This window comes from Podarcis gaigeae, assembly GCF_964106915.1.
Source record: "Podarcis gaigeae genome assembly, chromosome: 1".
In the NCBI taxonomy this organism is placed as follows: domain Eukaryota; kingdom Metazoa; phylum Chordata; class Lepidosauria; order Squamata; family Lacertidae; genus Podarcis; species Podarcis gaigeae.
Genome location: NC_139678.1, coordinates 40,757,400 through 40,772,647, shown reverse-complemented (window position 1 = coordinate 40,772,647; position 15,248 = coordinate 40,757,400).

Sequence of the window (15,248 nt, the reverse complement as noted above, 5' to 3'; positions counted from 1 at the left end):
TTTAAAAAAAAAAACTGTTTTACCTGACTTGCATCTTTCTTTCTAAGGAAAATATACCACCAGAAGCCTCATACCCAGTCTTGCTCAGGAATTCCAGGAAACCAGAAAAGTCAGTGCCATTTTGAAAGGGCCAGCCTGCCACCTTGATTCAAAATGGCATCCAATTATATCCAAATATAAGTTGAAACCTGCTTCTTCATCTCGGGAACCATCATCCACAATTTGGTTATAATTTTTGTAAGAGGGGTCCAAACGCATTGCAACAACTTTCTGAGCAAGTTTCCAAAATATATTGTAGATTAAAACTGAAATCATCATTACTTATTTTTCAAAGTGCCTTGAAATGTGGTGGCATGTATGGGCTACAAATGGAAGAACATAAGTGTGCTTTGATTAGCCTCCCCCCCCCCCCCCGAAAACAAAACTTGTCCCTTTTGTTTCAGAGTAGTGTTTCCCTTGCTACATATTTCTGCCTCCCAATTTTTATATATTCATTCATTCATTCATTCATTCATTTCAAATCCGTTCTAAATTGTTTAATAATTTAAAAATCTCTAAATGGTGTACTCTGTGTACTATACAAAACAAGCCTTGTCAAAAAAAGGTAAGTCTTTATAAGAAGTCTGAATCTTCCCCCATGGCAGAAAGAAGAACATTTCACAGAACAGGGCAATAATCTTCTTGTGACCATCTTGGCTGTGAGTCCTGGAAGACCTGTTCTGTGTCTTGCATGCTTTTTGACACCTGGCCTGGGAGAGGAGGGCCCTGACTGACTCCAACTACAACAGCTGAGGCTGCTGCAGAGGCCAGAGAACACCTTGGTTATCTCTTAGTGTAAACCTAAGTCATCAACCCAGCGCTTCCACAGCTGCCGCCCGTCATGAACCACCATGGGCAAGATTGGCAGCAACATCAGCAGATACATTCTATGCTTATGGTAATATTTTAATTTCTTGCTAATTGTTCTGTTTTAAATGTGTATTTTATATTTGACTTCCTTTAGTAATGTGTTCTTTTGGAATGTTTAATATTTTTTTTAACTTTGCTGCATTGGATGTGCATCCTGTAGTTTATTTCCATTGTAATGTTTTGTTTTGAAATCTTTTAAGATAATATTTTAGTTTCCTATTAACTAAATTGAATGTACACTTTATATCTGACTTTCTTCAGGAACATTTTATTTTGGATTGTTTTATTTAACATTTTAATTGTTGTAAACCACTTTGAACTTTTTTCTTTGAAAAAAATTAATTGGTATAGAATGAAATTAGCTGCAACCACAGAAAATGCCCATTTTCAGGTCACAGATTTATTATATACTGTAGGGTTTGGCACCACAAGGAGAATCTCCTCCAGATGATCTAAGTTAATTTACAGGTCTGTATAGGGGCAGTCCCACTTGGCTATGGCCAAAATTTACCCTATTGCAGAAACTACTATGTATAATTCCAAGCATGGTCTGATGCTGTCACTATGCTTGAAATTTTCTGCATCGTATTTTGAGAAGTAAGCTAGAATCTTCACAATCATTCTGCTTTCATCATTGCAAGAGCAGCTTCTTTCTGAAAGTTTGGGTTCTAATCTACCTTGTCTTTTATATCATCTAATGCCATGCTCATTTACTCTGAAGAAAGTTCCACTGAGTTTACTCCTAAATAAGGGTGAATAGTGATGTTGTTTTTGCTGTGGAGCCCAAATCCTCTGACATTACAAACCACACCTTAGCAAGTTGAATATAATGTCAAGCTTCTCTACAATCAGTCATCAAAGCTTTTTTGAGAAAGAAGGCAAAAATAAATAAATACCCCAACATTTTGGCATTTGGTTACAACTATAGTTGTGGTTTATAAGATTCCATTTAGTTGAAAATAGATCAGAAAGAAAGAGAGAGAGAGAGAGAGAGAGAGAGAGAGAGAGAGAGAGAAAGAAAGAAAGAAAGAAAGAAAGAAAGAAAGAAAGAAAGAAAGAAAGAAAGAAAGAAAGAAAGAAAGAAAGATAGATTCCTGGATTGTACTCTAGTTTCTTGAGTGTGTAGATCTTATGGTATGAGTTAACCATGTGTTTCCCAGTTCCCATGTGCATTGTTATTCTAGTATTTGTTTGGGGAAGAAAAGCAAATGTATGGTTCACGCCATAACCTTGTCAAGTTCTGACCCTCGCCAACTCAGGTTGACACCATACAAATGCTGAAAGGAAAGGCCACAGCCAAAATTAATCATAAACATTAGGCATAAAATATTACTGTTGACCTCGCCAAGTGGCAGACCTCTAGGAATAACATCCTGCTTCTTAAGAAAATAACATCCCTCTCCAACTGAGAAGAGCAGACGGTCTCGCCTATGCGTGACGGACGTGCTGACCTTTTGCCTCAGGGAGCCACATCCAGTTCTAACCGAAAGGGAAAGAGGCACTCTGGGTTTCAGCTGGCTGAAGTTCTCCCCCACAACATGTCCTTGTTTAAACTTCAATTGCACTTCCTTCCAGGGTCAGCCCAATGGACCACAGTGTGATGGGAGCCCCAGGTAGCCAGGTACGCAGCAGGGATCGGGCAGGAAACCATTCAAATCAAATATACACGTATTTCTGACTTCCAGCTTTAGAGAAGGACGTTGTGCATAGAGGCCTTGTATGTTTGGGTCCGACTACTGCTCCTACTTCTGTCCTGTGTACTCTTCATGGTGTGGGCCTGGTTGTCATCTTAACTCTAACAGTAGCATGTCATAGTGGCATGACTTATTTTCAGGCTCTTTAATTTCTGTATCATATACAGTATTTTATCTATTATATAAATAGAAACACAGGGATCAAGTTACCTCGCAGGTAACCTAATCCAGCATCATGCTCAGTTCAGAATCTGCAACACCCAAATCTCTGGTGGATAGCTGTCCACCTCTGTATAAATGCCTCCAACAAAAGAGGCGGTTCCACTTCTGAGCAGCTTTTACTGTCAGGGAGTTTTTACTAAATGTCGACCTGAAATCTGTTTCCCTGCAATTTCCACCCAATCAATTAAGTTGAGCCTTCTGGAGCAACAGAGAACAAGTCTGGTCCATCTTCTGCATGATAGCCCTTCAGATACTTGAAGACGACTGATATGTTTTCCCATAATCTTCTGAATACCAGTTGCTGGAAACCTCTTGAAACAATTACCAGCAGAAATCAGAAAGAAACCTAGTGTGATTATGTTTAGGCAGCTACAGTAGACATGTTTGCTTAGGAAGGCTTTCACTGAAGTTGTAACCCAGTCATTTATGGAAGATAACTTTTATATTTGATTAAATTGTTTCATTGATTTTAGAGTTTGTATGGATGGTTTTATTATTTATTACTCTAGAGTTTGATGTCTTGACGGAATGCTCACCTGAGACACCAGATGTTTTGAGGCAGTGAGTAGCTTTGGACACTACAGCTACATGTGCATCACAACCTGCAATGAACACTCTTAAGTTAGTTTGCTGCATTCAGATGGGATGGAATACACCATCCATCGCCAGGATTAAAGTGAAATTCACCTGCTAGTCCAATCATCTTCTGTACATAGAATTTGGGGGTGGGGGGCAGGCTTGTACTTTATCTCAGGCACCAAACGTGTTGGGCCAGTCCTGATAGTGTTCCATGTTTGCATGGAAATCATCCACTGTCTAGAGAGTATTAGTTATCCACGGGGATGGATTCAATGAAGTCACAGTTTTACAAATAAGAGAGAAATAATGAACTATGTTTTTTCAGGCATGGGATCATAGAATCACAGAATTGGGTCACAAGGGTCATCTAATTCAATCCTTTGCAATTCACAAATCACAGCTAAAGAATCGCTGACAGATGGCCATCCAAACTGTTTCACCTTCCAAGGTAGTCTATTTCATCAGCTCTCACCATCAGAAAGTTCTTCCTAATGTTTAGTTGGAATCTCCTTTCTTGCAATTGGAATCTCTTGGTTTGGGTCCTACACTCTTGGGCAGCAGAAAACAAGCTTGCTATTATTGCTCCCTTTGATCTGAACACCATTCTTCTGTTGATGCAGCCTAGAATTGCATTAGCTTTTTTGTTGCTACAACACACTGTTAAACTTGTGGTCTACTAGAGCCTTTTGAGCTGTTAAGCCAAGTGAACCCCAACCTATATTTGTGCATCTGATTATTTCTACCTAAGTGTTGAACCTTTCATCTGTTCCTATTGAAATTCATTTTGTTGGTTTGGGCCCATTTCTCCAATCTGTTAAGGTCATATTGAGGATGACACTCAAAAGAAATTCCCATACTGCTTAGGGAAGTGTTTGCACATGAAACTCTCATAAGTGTGATTTAGTCTCTGACACTTCCATGTATTGCAACAGGGCTTCCAGATCATTGCTGTTAATGAATTTCTAGCAGAATACACAACACTTTTCTACATCTCATAACGGCATTCATTCAACATGGGTAAATGGAAATTGTGAGTGTGCATTGGTTATAGCAATGATAAAATCCCAGAGATATTTAAATAATTTGTTACCATGCGGATAAAAGTTCTACAGCAGCTGATTTTTCCAAATAAAGTGAATCATTTAATATATCTTTCAACTCCTGTCCCTTACTATTATTTTAATATACTGTTATAACCTCCAATGATCTTAATGCAAGATGAAAGGTTTATAAGAAGCTGGGCTACAGATGCTGCAAGTATCTTCATATGCGACACAATAGGTCTTTTTATTATATGAAGAAAATTGATGATTGCCTGCACAAGAACTCATTTACTAATAATGCGTGGAAACATAAATGGGGTTCTAATCACGACCTTTTTGTGAGGGGGCTTAATGATTTGACACTTTTGATGCCACCTCAGTTGCCAATATTTAGAAATCTGTCTTTTGTAAAGGCCTTTAAAAGCATTAGAATGTAGAAATCAAAGAGACAATAAATTTTAAACCAATCTTATTGTCTGCAGCCTAAAGTGTTATTAAGATCAAAGTGGGGAAAACATCTGGCATTTGCTCCACTGCAAAAAATTAGACCCAATCATCTCCCGTTGCCATCTTGCAATCCAGTTGCCAAGTTCTCTCTCCGTCATACGTACAGCTTGATCTTTCCTTTCCCTTTGACAGCTTTAATTTTGCAAAGTCTCACTTTTTCATACATCTGGATTACAAACAAATAAAAGAATACAATCTAGACATAGTGGCTTCACTTTTCGACTCTTTTCAAGAGCCCTTCAAAATCTTTCAAGCCCCAAACAGAGATTTCTTCTTAGGCGATCACTTGTAGCCGAGTAAGATTGTCTTCCATAAACATGGTTTTAACAATGAGTCTGTAAGTGACTGTGGAGGCCAATTCTGGATTCACTCGTCCTTCCACAGTGGGGACATTGGTTTCTGGGCGGGAGTTGATCACAGTGTGGATTTGCCAAGCGTGCCTTCCTCTTAGCACGTTTCTCCCTTGCGTCCTGCGTTTGAGTGTCTTCAAAGCCCATGACACCTTTGGTAAAGGCTGTTCTCCAACTGGAACACTCACAGGCCAGTGTTTCCCAGTTGCCAGTGTTTGTACTACATATTTTAAGATTTGCCTTGAGACAGTCTTTAAAACTCTTTTGTTGACCACCAGCATTATGCTTTCCATTTTTTAAAGTTCGGAATAGAGTAGTTGCTTTGGAAGACAATCATCAGGCATCCGCAAAACATGACCGGTCCAACAAAGCTGATGTTGAAGAATCATTGCTTCAACAAAGATTTAGCCTGCAATCGTATACCAATTTTCTTGGAAGTAAGCTCTGTTGAACTCAATGGGATTCACTTCTGAGTAGACTGGTATAGGATTGCCATGAGTTCATTGGTGACTATTGTTACTCAGTTATACATACCGTACCTGGTAACTATTTGTCTGTAGTTTGAATTACCTAGCCTGTATCAAAAGTGGATGGAACATACTTACTTGTGTACGTATTAATTCTGCCATTTGTGTTGATGTAACCCTCTAGAACATACTTTCTATCGCTAAGCATTTAGCTCTATCCTCAGTACACTGTATTTTATTTTATTGCTAAGACTAGTGACTTAATTCGTTCCGGAGGTCCGTTCTTAACCTGAAACTGTTCTTAACCTGAAGCACCACTTTAGTTAATGGGGCTTCCCACTGCCACTGCGCCGCCACCGTGTGATTTCTGTTCTCATCCTGAAGCAAAGCTCTTAACCCGAGGTACTATTTCTGGGTTAGCGGAGTCTGTAACCTGTAGCATATGTAACCTGAAGTGTATGTAACCCGAGGTACCACTGTATATGCCTATATTTGTATGTCTCTTGTTTTTGTACTGTGTGGTCACACACTGCCAGAGATGCACTTATTGCTATTCCTTCAGAGGTAGGAAGTATGTGCCTTTATGGGTGGAAATACGTTAATTCAACACGTGACTCTTTCCATCAGCCTTTTAAGAGCCAAACCATCCACCATGCTTCATTGAAAGCAACTTTCCATCTATGGAAATGGCCACAACAATGCTGGGCAGGACTTCACATGGATGCTGATTCATTTGTGGAAAAAATGGTCTTAATTGCATGCACATTCCAAATGGATTGACGCTCACATCATGTCCTCTCCTACATCTGATACTACTGTTGATAAAGTATGCCAGGGAGACTGGCTCCTACTGCTTGTATACAAAAAGGCAAGCAGGAACTGTGACATATGTAATAATACCTTTGAGAAGCCCCCCCGCAAACTAAGGAACTCTGAGACTTACAGTTGCACATTCCATTTTGCACATAGGATGGTACATATTTTTCTCTCTCAAGTTACAAAACCTGCTGTTTCACGTTAAGGTTTGCTTAAGCATTCTGAAGTATGGCCTACAAAAGTGGTTCCCAAACATCAGTGTTTAAAAGAGGAGCAGGGATGCTGCTTCAAAGTCTATTTTTGCAAGAGGCTTCAAGACAGCCCCTGCTTCCATTTGTGCCTCTGGAGGCTCAACTGGGAGAAGAAGAGGAGGAGTTTGGATTTGATATCCCGCTTTATCACTACCCGAAGGAGTCTCAAAGCGGCTAACATTCTCCTTTCCCTTCCTCCCCCACAACAAACACTCTGTGAGATGAGTGAGGCTGAGAGACTTCAGAAAAGTGTGACTAGCCCAAGGTCACCCAGCAGCTGCATGTGGAGGAGCGGAGATGCGAACCCGGTTCACCAGATTATGAGTCTACCGCTCTTAATCACTACACCACACTAGCTCTCTGGGAGGGGATCATTGTCTTAAAGCCTTGGCAAGTTTTTGTATGTTGGTGTTATGTACTGAATTGAATAGGATCCAAACTGCAACAGTCTGATTGGTCCTAGAACAATAGGATCCAAAAGGCAGCAGTCTGATTGGTCCTAGAACAATAGGATTCAGAATGCAGCAGTCTGATTGGTCCTAGAACAATGCAGCAATATGATTGGTTGGCAGGAACCACCCAATCATGCTCCAGATAGAAGTGAATCCACAACCTGATTGGCTTACAGTAGAATTCCAGAATTAGCCAATCATGTGCAGCCCATTGTGTAAATAATGTATATAAAGCAGATACTTTGAGGGGACTTTCATTCATTCCTCCTCACCACTATGAGCTGAATAAAGAGCATGAAATCACTTTGCGACTCTGAGTATATTTCACTGGCGACGAAGGTGGGATCCCGCTGAGCTGACTGCCACACACAGCACCGCCACCTGCCGCACCGCTGCCTCGCACCGTGTATCCAGGCTTCAGCTCCGGGACCCAAGGAACTCAGAATGGCAACCGACAGCAGCTTCTCGCCGTTCAACCCAGCATCTGGAGACTGGGAAGCGTACGCCTCCCGTTTCACCTTCCTCCTAGAAGCCAAAGGGATCACCGATGAAGAAGACACCAAGAAGAGGGCAATATTCTTCAGCGTCTGCAGAGAGGAGACGTTTCAAATCGCCCGGGCTCTCCTTGCACCTGAAGACGTCGCTACTGTTCCATACAAAACAATAATGGAACAGCTGAAGGGGCACTTTTCGCCACAGCCCTCAGTGGTGGCTCATCGAAATGCCTTCTACGCAAAGCGGCAAGCCCCTGGGGAAACCATAACTGGGTTTGTGACCTCTCTCCGCCAAGCTGCCCGGTTCTGCAACTTCTCAGAGCTGGAGAACATGCTTCGTGACCGCCTCGTCGGTGGCCTGAAGGATGAGAAGCTGCAACGACGCCTCTACGCTAAGAAGAACCTAACGTTCCAGGTCGCTCTGGAGGAGGCCCTGGCAACGGAAGCTGCCAAGAGGTCGACGCAAGAGGCACGGCCGAGCCAGCCGTCCCAACCGAGGGTCCACCACGAAGACCTCACCGACTCAGGATCCGACAGGGAGGAGGTGCACCGAGTACAGCAGCGCACTCAAGCAGCCCACATACCACAGCTGCCTCGACGAGAAGGAGGGAACTGCGCAAGCTGTGGAGAAAGTCACGAGAGGAGGACCTGTTGTTTCCGCAACACAGAGTGCAGGCAGTGCAGAAAATTGGGACACATCGCCTGGGTGTATCAGGCTCAGCCCACCCAACACCAGGCATCAGATGACCAATCCAAGAGCCCCAGGTCCCGGGGCCCAACGCACCAAGGCAACTCAACGGAGCTCACGGACTTCCAGGTATACCAGTTGCCCCACCCCAACGTAGAGAAAATTTATGTAGAGGTACGGATAGAGGGGGCCCCATGCCGCATGGAGCTTGACACGGGTTCAACTCTATCCATAATCTCGGCAAGGACCTTAAGGAAACTGTGCCCTACTGGGGGTCCCAAACTCAGGCCGGCCCCATTCACCCTCCGGGACTTCCAGAAACTTAAGGTCCCCACAATGGGGGTGGGGACCTTCAGGGTGCAATACCGAGGGCGGACGCGGCAACTGGACTTGCTTGTGGTCAAGGGCCCCTACATTAGCTTACTGGGATTGGCATGGTTTGGACCACTGGGGCTAGCCATCACCGGGGTGAACCACATGAGCTTACAAGTGGACGTGGACGCCATATGCAAGGAATTTCCGGGGGTTTTCAATGGGAAATTGGGACAGTATACGGGCCCCCCCATTGCTCTACAGCTTGACCCTGCAGTACGACCGGTCAGGCTCAAGGCCCGCCGGGTCCCGTTCGCCCTGAGACCCCGTATAGATGAGGAATTGGACCGACTCGTGGAGCAAGGAGTGCTGGAGCCGGTGCCTAATGCCCCCTGGGAAACCCCAATCGTCACACCCGTCAAGCCTAATGGTTCGGTCCGCATCTGCGCAGACTACAAATGTACCATAAACAAGGCCCTCACGGCCCGTGCATACCCATTGCCAGTGGTCAGCCATGTCCTTGCCACCCTGGCTGGGTCGAAATTTTTTGGCAAGCTGGACTTGGCCCAAGCATATCAACAGCTGCCAGTAGATGAGGCTACAACAGAGGCACAGACGATTGTGACGCACAGAGGAGCGTTCAGGGTAAAGCGGCTGCAATTCGGGGTCAGCCTGGCACCAGGCATATTACAGAATCTAATGGACTCTCTCCTTAAAGGGATTCCTGGTGTCACCCCCTTCTTCGATTATGTGTTGATTGCCGGGCCCACACCCGAGGAGTTTGAGGACCGCCTCCACACCATTCTGCACCGTTTCCAGACGGCGGGTCTCAAGGTGAAGCGGGAAAAATGTCTACTAGGAGTGCCTCAGGTGGACTTTCTGGGATTTATGGTGGATGCAGGAGGGGTCCACCCGACTGGGGACAAGGTACGGGCCATTTGTGATGCCCCAGCACCCAAGAACAAGACTGAACTTCAGGCCTTCTTGGGACTATTGAACTTTTACCATTCCTTCCTTCCCCACAAGGCGGCGGTAGCGGAGCCCCTACACAGACTCCTGGACAAGCAGGCTCCTTGGGTGTGGGGCCAGCGCCAGGAGGCCGCATTCCAGGCAGTCAAGGACTTGCTTGTCTCAAACTCGGTCTTGGCACACTTCGACGAGAGGCTGCCAGTTGTGCTAGCATGCAACGCCTCACCCTATGGCATTGGCGCTGTCCTGGGACACCAACTCCCGGATGGAAGAGAGGTACCGGTGGCATACTTTTCCCACTCAACGAAACCGAGCGGAACTACTCGCAAATCGACAAGGAGGGTCTGGCAATCGTGAAGGGAGTAAAAAAATTCCATGATTTCTTGTACGGGCGGCCCTTCACTGTGGTGACTGACCACAAGCTGTTGCTGGGCTTGTTTGCCCCCGAAAAGCAGACCCCCCAAGTGCTGTCTCCTCGCGTCCTCAGGTGGTCAATTTTCCTTGCCAGCTACCAGTATGCACTGATTCACCGCCCTGGGAAGGCAATGGGCCATGCGGACGCCCTCAGCAGGCTACCACTACCGGAAACAGGCCCCAACCCAGCACCTGCACAAGAGGTTATGAGCCTGGAGCTGCTTTCCGACCACCCCATTCAGGCACAAGAAGTTGCACACCATTCCAAGAAAGATAGGGTCATCTCCCGGGTCCTGGACTGGGTGTGGAGGGGATGGCCCAGCAGCAGCCCCGGGCCAGAATTTGCCGGCTACACAACCCGCAAACATGAACTGTCAGCCCTGGACTCTGAGTATATTTCAGTTGGGTCCATGACATTTGGGGGTGGGAAGTAGAAGGGATCCTCAAAGCTTGGGAACCACCTGGTAACAGATTTGCGCTAAAATGCTGGTGGATTTTGATGAGGACTTTAAAAGAAACACATGCAAACTGATGAGAAAACGTGGAGAAGTGAACTGAAAAATGAGAAACTGGAAGAAAGCAAAATGGACAGATTTCATCCATCCTTTCAGTAGCTTCCACTGCTACTCCCTCAATAGCACACCTTGCCTCAACTACATCTTCCATATCAGGGCATCTGGCTGCATCTCTCTAACTCAATCACTATATTGTCAGCATATATCTGCTTTGGAATGTTTACGAAATAAATGCCAGTGTTTTTGTTAGGAACCACTGCAAATGTTCTGCTCCAACTGATTCATCCCCGAATGATGTGACTTTACATCTGTATCAAACAAAAGATGAAAGAGACATCTCAGAAATGTTCCTGTTTTACTGTTAATCAAACCATTCTCCTTTTATGTCAGTATATTTGTCTTTCACATCTTCTTGTAATTACTTAAAAGGGACGTGGTTATAAATATTGTTTCCAATCAGATGGGAAAATAATGAAAGCACAATCAAGCAGCAATTAAAAAGCATTGCCCCTCCCACCCCCACCATCAAAGCTTAGCTGAGAAGTCAGCCATTTGCCATATGGGGTATTATGTGGAACCATATTAAAGTCAACAGTTCTTAGTCAGCTAAGTCAGCTAACTGGACTTCAAATGCCGTTATAGCTATTCATGACGATTCCCTGCTTTTCTGTACATGGATTTGGCATAGATAGGATGGCCATTTACCAATACAGGTGACCAGTGTGGTGTAGTGGTTAAGAGCGATAGACTCGTAATCTGGTGAACCGGGTTCGTGTCTCCACTCCTCCACATGCAGCTGCTGGGTGACCTTGGGCCAGTCACACTTCTTTGAAATCTCTCAGCCCCACTCACCTCACAGAGTGTTTGTTGTGGGGGAGGAAGGGAAAGGAGAATGTTAGCCGCTTTGAGTCTCCTTTGGGTAGTGATAAAGCGGGATATCAAATCCAAACTCCTCTTCCTCCACTTAACAAGTTGAAGATTAATACTGTGTGTGTGTGTGTGTGTGTGTGTGTGTGTGTGTGTAGTTGACGAGGGATTAGTTGAGTCCATATGGCATACAGATAACCAAACAACACCAGGATGGTCTTATTTGGTGGTAACTTGATCATGCCAAACATCCCTCGCCAACTTTACCAGTAGCCAGGAGTGATGGTAGGTTAAGTCTAGCAACACCTGGAGACTCTGCTTTAAAACATGCAGACTACCCACTTCCTGGGCTCTGATGTAATGAAGTGATGCATAATCATGGACATCCTGAAGAGGGCCTACCCATGTATGGCTCCCTCCATGGGGAGGGGAAATCTGACCAGCCAAGCAACCCATCCTCATGGATACAGTCATATGCTTATATGTATGTGAGTGCATAGGACCCCTGCAGTTTGGTGTCAAATATGCATTGACTAGAAGTGTGGTAGGCACATGCATTGGCATCTATGAGATGTAGAGAAATCCTACAGGCATTTGATACCCATGGGTACCACTCACCTGAATAGGGCTTGTATTATACTACCAAGTAATTAGGATCAATTAACCTTGCACGCAGAAAGTGTATGATAAAAATGCTTGTATGTGGCCACCCTCTGTAACTTTCTAATAAAAGGCACAGAGAATGTAAGCACTCCTGCTTCCCCAGATTTCTATGGTTAAATTCTCTTTCTTTAACATTTGACCCTCCTTCTGCATATTGAGTATGTCACACGATTTCTCCGCCTTTAATCAGCTATGGTTTTTATTTTCGATTACAGCAAACATTTAAAGTAAAAATAGTCTGGAAATATTGTAAAATGCCAAGGAAAAAACTGATTGTAACTAAGAACTAATGTTAATGGTTTGGGGGTGGGTACGTTTTACTAAGCCCATTACGATGCCTTGCAAGAAAACTGGTATGAGTGACAGTTCAGCAGGGCCCCTGCTCAGCACCTAAGACCAATTCAAAGTATTCATTTCAAGTGACTAGCTGTGACACAGCATGATGCATGAATTAAGAGGGGCTGTTGTTAACTTCAGCTTCATCATGTGGCTGCCCTGATACTATTTCCAATATTCGCACCTTGTGGGGATGAACAACCAAGCCAGGGAAGCCTATGTTCATTGACTTCTACTGGAATCCTGGAATCCGGCTTCCATGGAAAGCTATAATATATAGTGTTACCTCAGGTTACAGACACTTCAGGTTACAGACACTTCAGTTTACAGACGCTTCAGGTTATAGACTCCGCTAACCCAGAAATTAACCCAGAAATTAACCCAGAAATTAGGGACGCAGGTGGCGCTGTAGGTTAAAGCCTCAGAGCCTAGGACTTGCCGATCGAAAGGTCGGCGGTTCGAATCCCTGCGGCGGGGTGCGCTCCCGCTGCTCGGTCCCAGCGCCTGCCAACCTAGCAGTTCGAAAGCACCTCCGGGTGCAAGTAGATAAATAGGGACCGCTTACCAGCGGGAAGGTAAACGGCGTTTCCGTGTGTGGCTCTGGCTCGCCAGAGCAGCGATGTCACGCTGGCCACATGACCCGGAAGTGTCTTCGGACAGCGCTGGCCCCTGGCCTCTTGAGTGAGATGGGTGCACAACCCCAGAGTCTGTCAAGACTGGCCCGTACGGGCAGGGGTACCTTTACCTTTACCTTTAACCCAGAAATAGTACCTCGGGTTAAGAACTTTGCTTCAGGATGAGAACAGAAATCGTGCAGCGGCAGCAGGAGGCCCCATTAGCTAAAGTGGTACCTCAGGTTAAGAAGAGTTTCAGGTTAAGAATGGACCTCTAGAACGAATTAAGTTTTTAACCTGAGATACCGCTGTATAGGGTCTGGATAACCCCTGTTATCTTCTTCAGTGTGGTTCTATGACAGACCACATTAAAAAATAATAATAACTACTATATCTCAGATTTTGATTAAAATTGCTGAACCGGATTATCTCACATATCAAAGTCATTGGAGTGAATGAAAATTTCATACACTTTATAGTTTTCAAAATACTGTGACACCCTGCCTTTTCAACACCTGTGCTACCGACTCTCAAACTTTGGGATTTTTGTGATATATACAACAAAAAATCAGTTTGAGTTGTGTGACTCATATTTGGTCTAGTAAACCCAATTGTTTAAAAGCATTGTGGGATTAGACGCTCTGAAGTTTAAGCTTCCTTAGTTCCATAGTAGACCCACCCCTGCTTCTAAGGTACTATGGGCAAATCTTCTGCAAGCCAACACGCACAGATAAATCCAAATGAGCCAAGCAGAGGGACAGGCAGGTTACATTACATTAGCATATGTGGTTCTAGATTAAACTGCCACTTTTATATTGAGCAATTCCAAAGTCCCTTTAGTATGGCCAACCAAAATGTTGCAAAATAGTGAGCAAACTTTAGCGTTGCCCAGAATTCTTCAGTACTCTTAATGTTAAGCAAAGTGAAAGGGGGGGGGGTGAAGAACAAAAAATTGGCTTGATATTGAAATCAAAATGTATGCATTGATTTATTTATTTTTAATTCATGTTCGCTTTGACAGGAGCGAGCCAGCAGTAAATCACACCAAGCAAGCTGGTGTTAACTTCACTAGCAAAACTGAGATCTGCACGGGAGTGCCTAATGAGCAAAGCAACTCAACTTGGGTAGCTCTTGCCCCCATGAAGCAGTTGATGGGACTGAAGGTCCCCAGCTACTCACAGCTGTCAAAGTTCCCTCTTTCCAGGGTTTTCCCCAAGCAATCTTGAGATTGCTCCTGCACAAAACTAACTTCTCTGGCCAGTTCATGGGAAACCAGAGTTCTGGGAGACCAGAGGGGAGGGGAGCTGGTCACAGCAGGAGGTGGGAAACACCTGTGACTCTGCCCCAGCCAGACTCATCTCTGCCTCTTGGACTCCCTCCTCTCCTGCTTCAGCTTCTGCCTCTGGACTGCTCTCTGCCACAGACTCTCCCTGCTCATTAAGCCCTGTTCCCTCTTCAGCTTCTGACACCTCCCAGGCTTCTCCCTCTGAGCACTCATTGTTGTCCCACCACCAATCCACAGGCTCTGAGCCTTCTTCCCCATGCGGCTCCCCAGCTGGTTCCTGCCACCATTCCTCTGTGTCCAAGCAGTTCATGACATCGTTGCATAGTCTTAGGAGATGTCACGAAGCATGTCCGCAGTTCAGAATTCACCGCTGCCTCACTGCTGATAAGAGCTTTACGAGCTCCCAGTAGCTGCAGTTCCCAGCAATCTCCCATGGCATGGTCAAGGGGCTTCATTGCAGACAGAGGATTCCCTTGCAGCAGCTGGTGCGGCTTTGTGAATGGTGTTGTCCCAATTCATAAACACCCACAAGGCTAAAAAGAAACCTGCTGTTGTACTCAAGTAACCTCCCTCTTCCTCCCATCTGTTCCCAGCATGTTAGGCAAGAGGAAATTGGGCTTGGGATACGGACCATGTAGGAATCTGAAGAGCCCCAGGAAGATACTTTTGTTTTACCTTAATTGCATACCAAGTTAGGAAAGTATGTACAGGAATCTTATTCTACGCTTTCCCCAACTATTCTACTGCTTGTCCGACTTGTAACATAATCCTATTCCCTTCCTTGTGGTGGCTGGATGAATC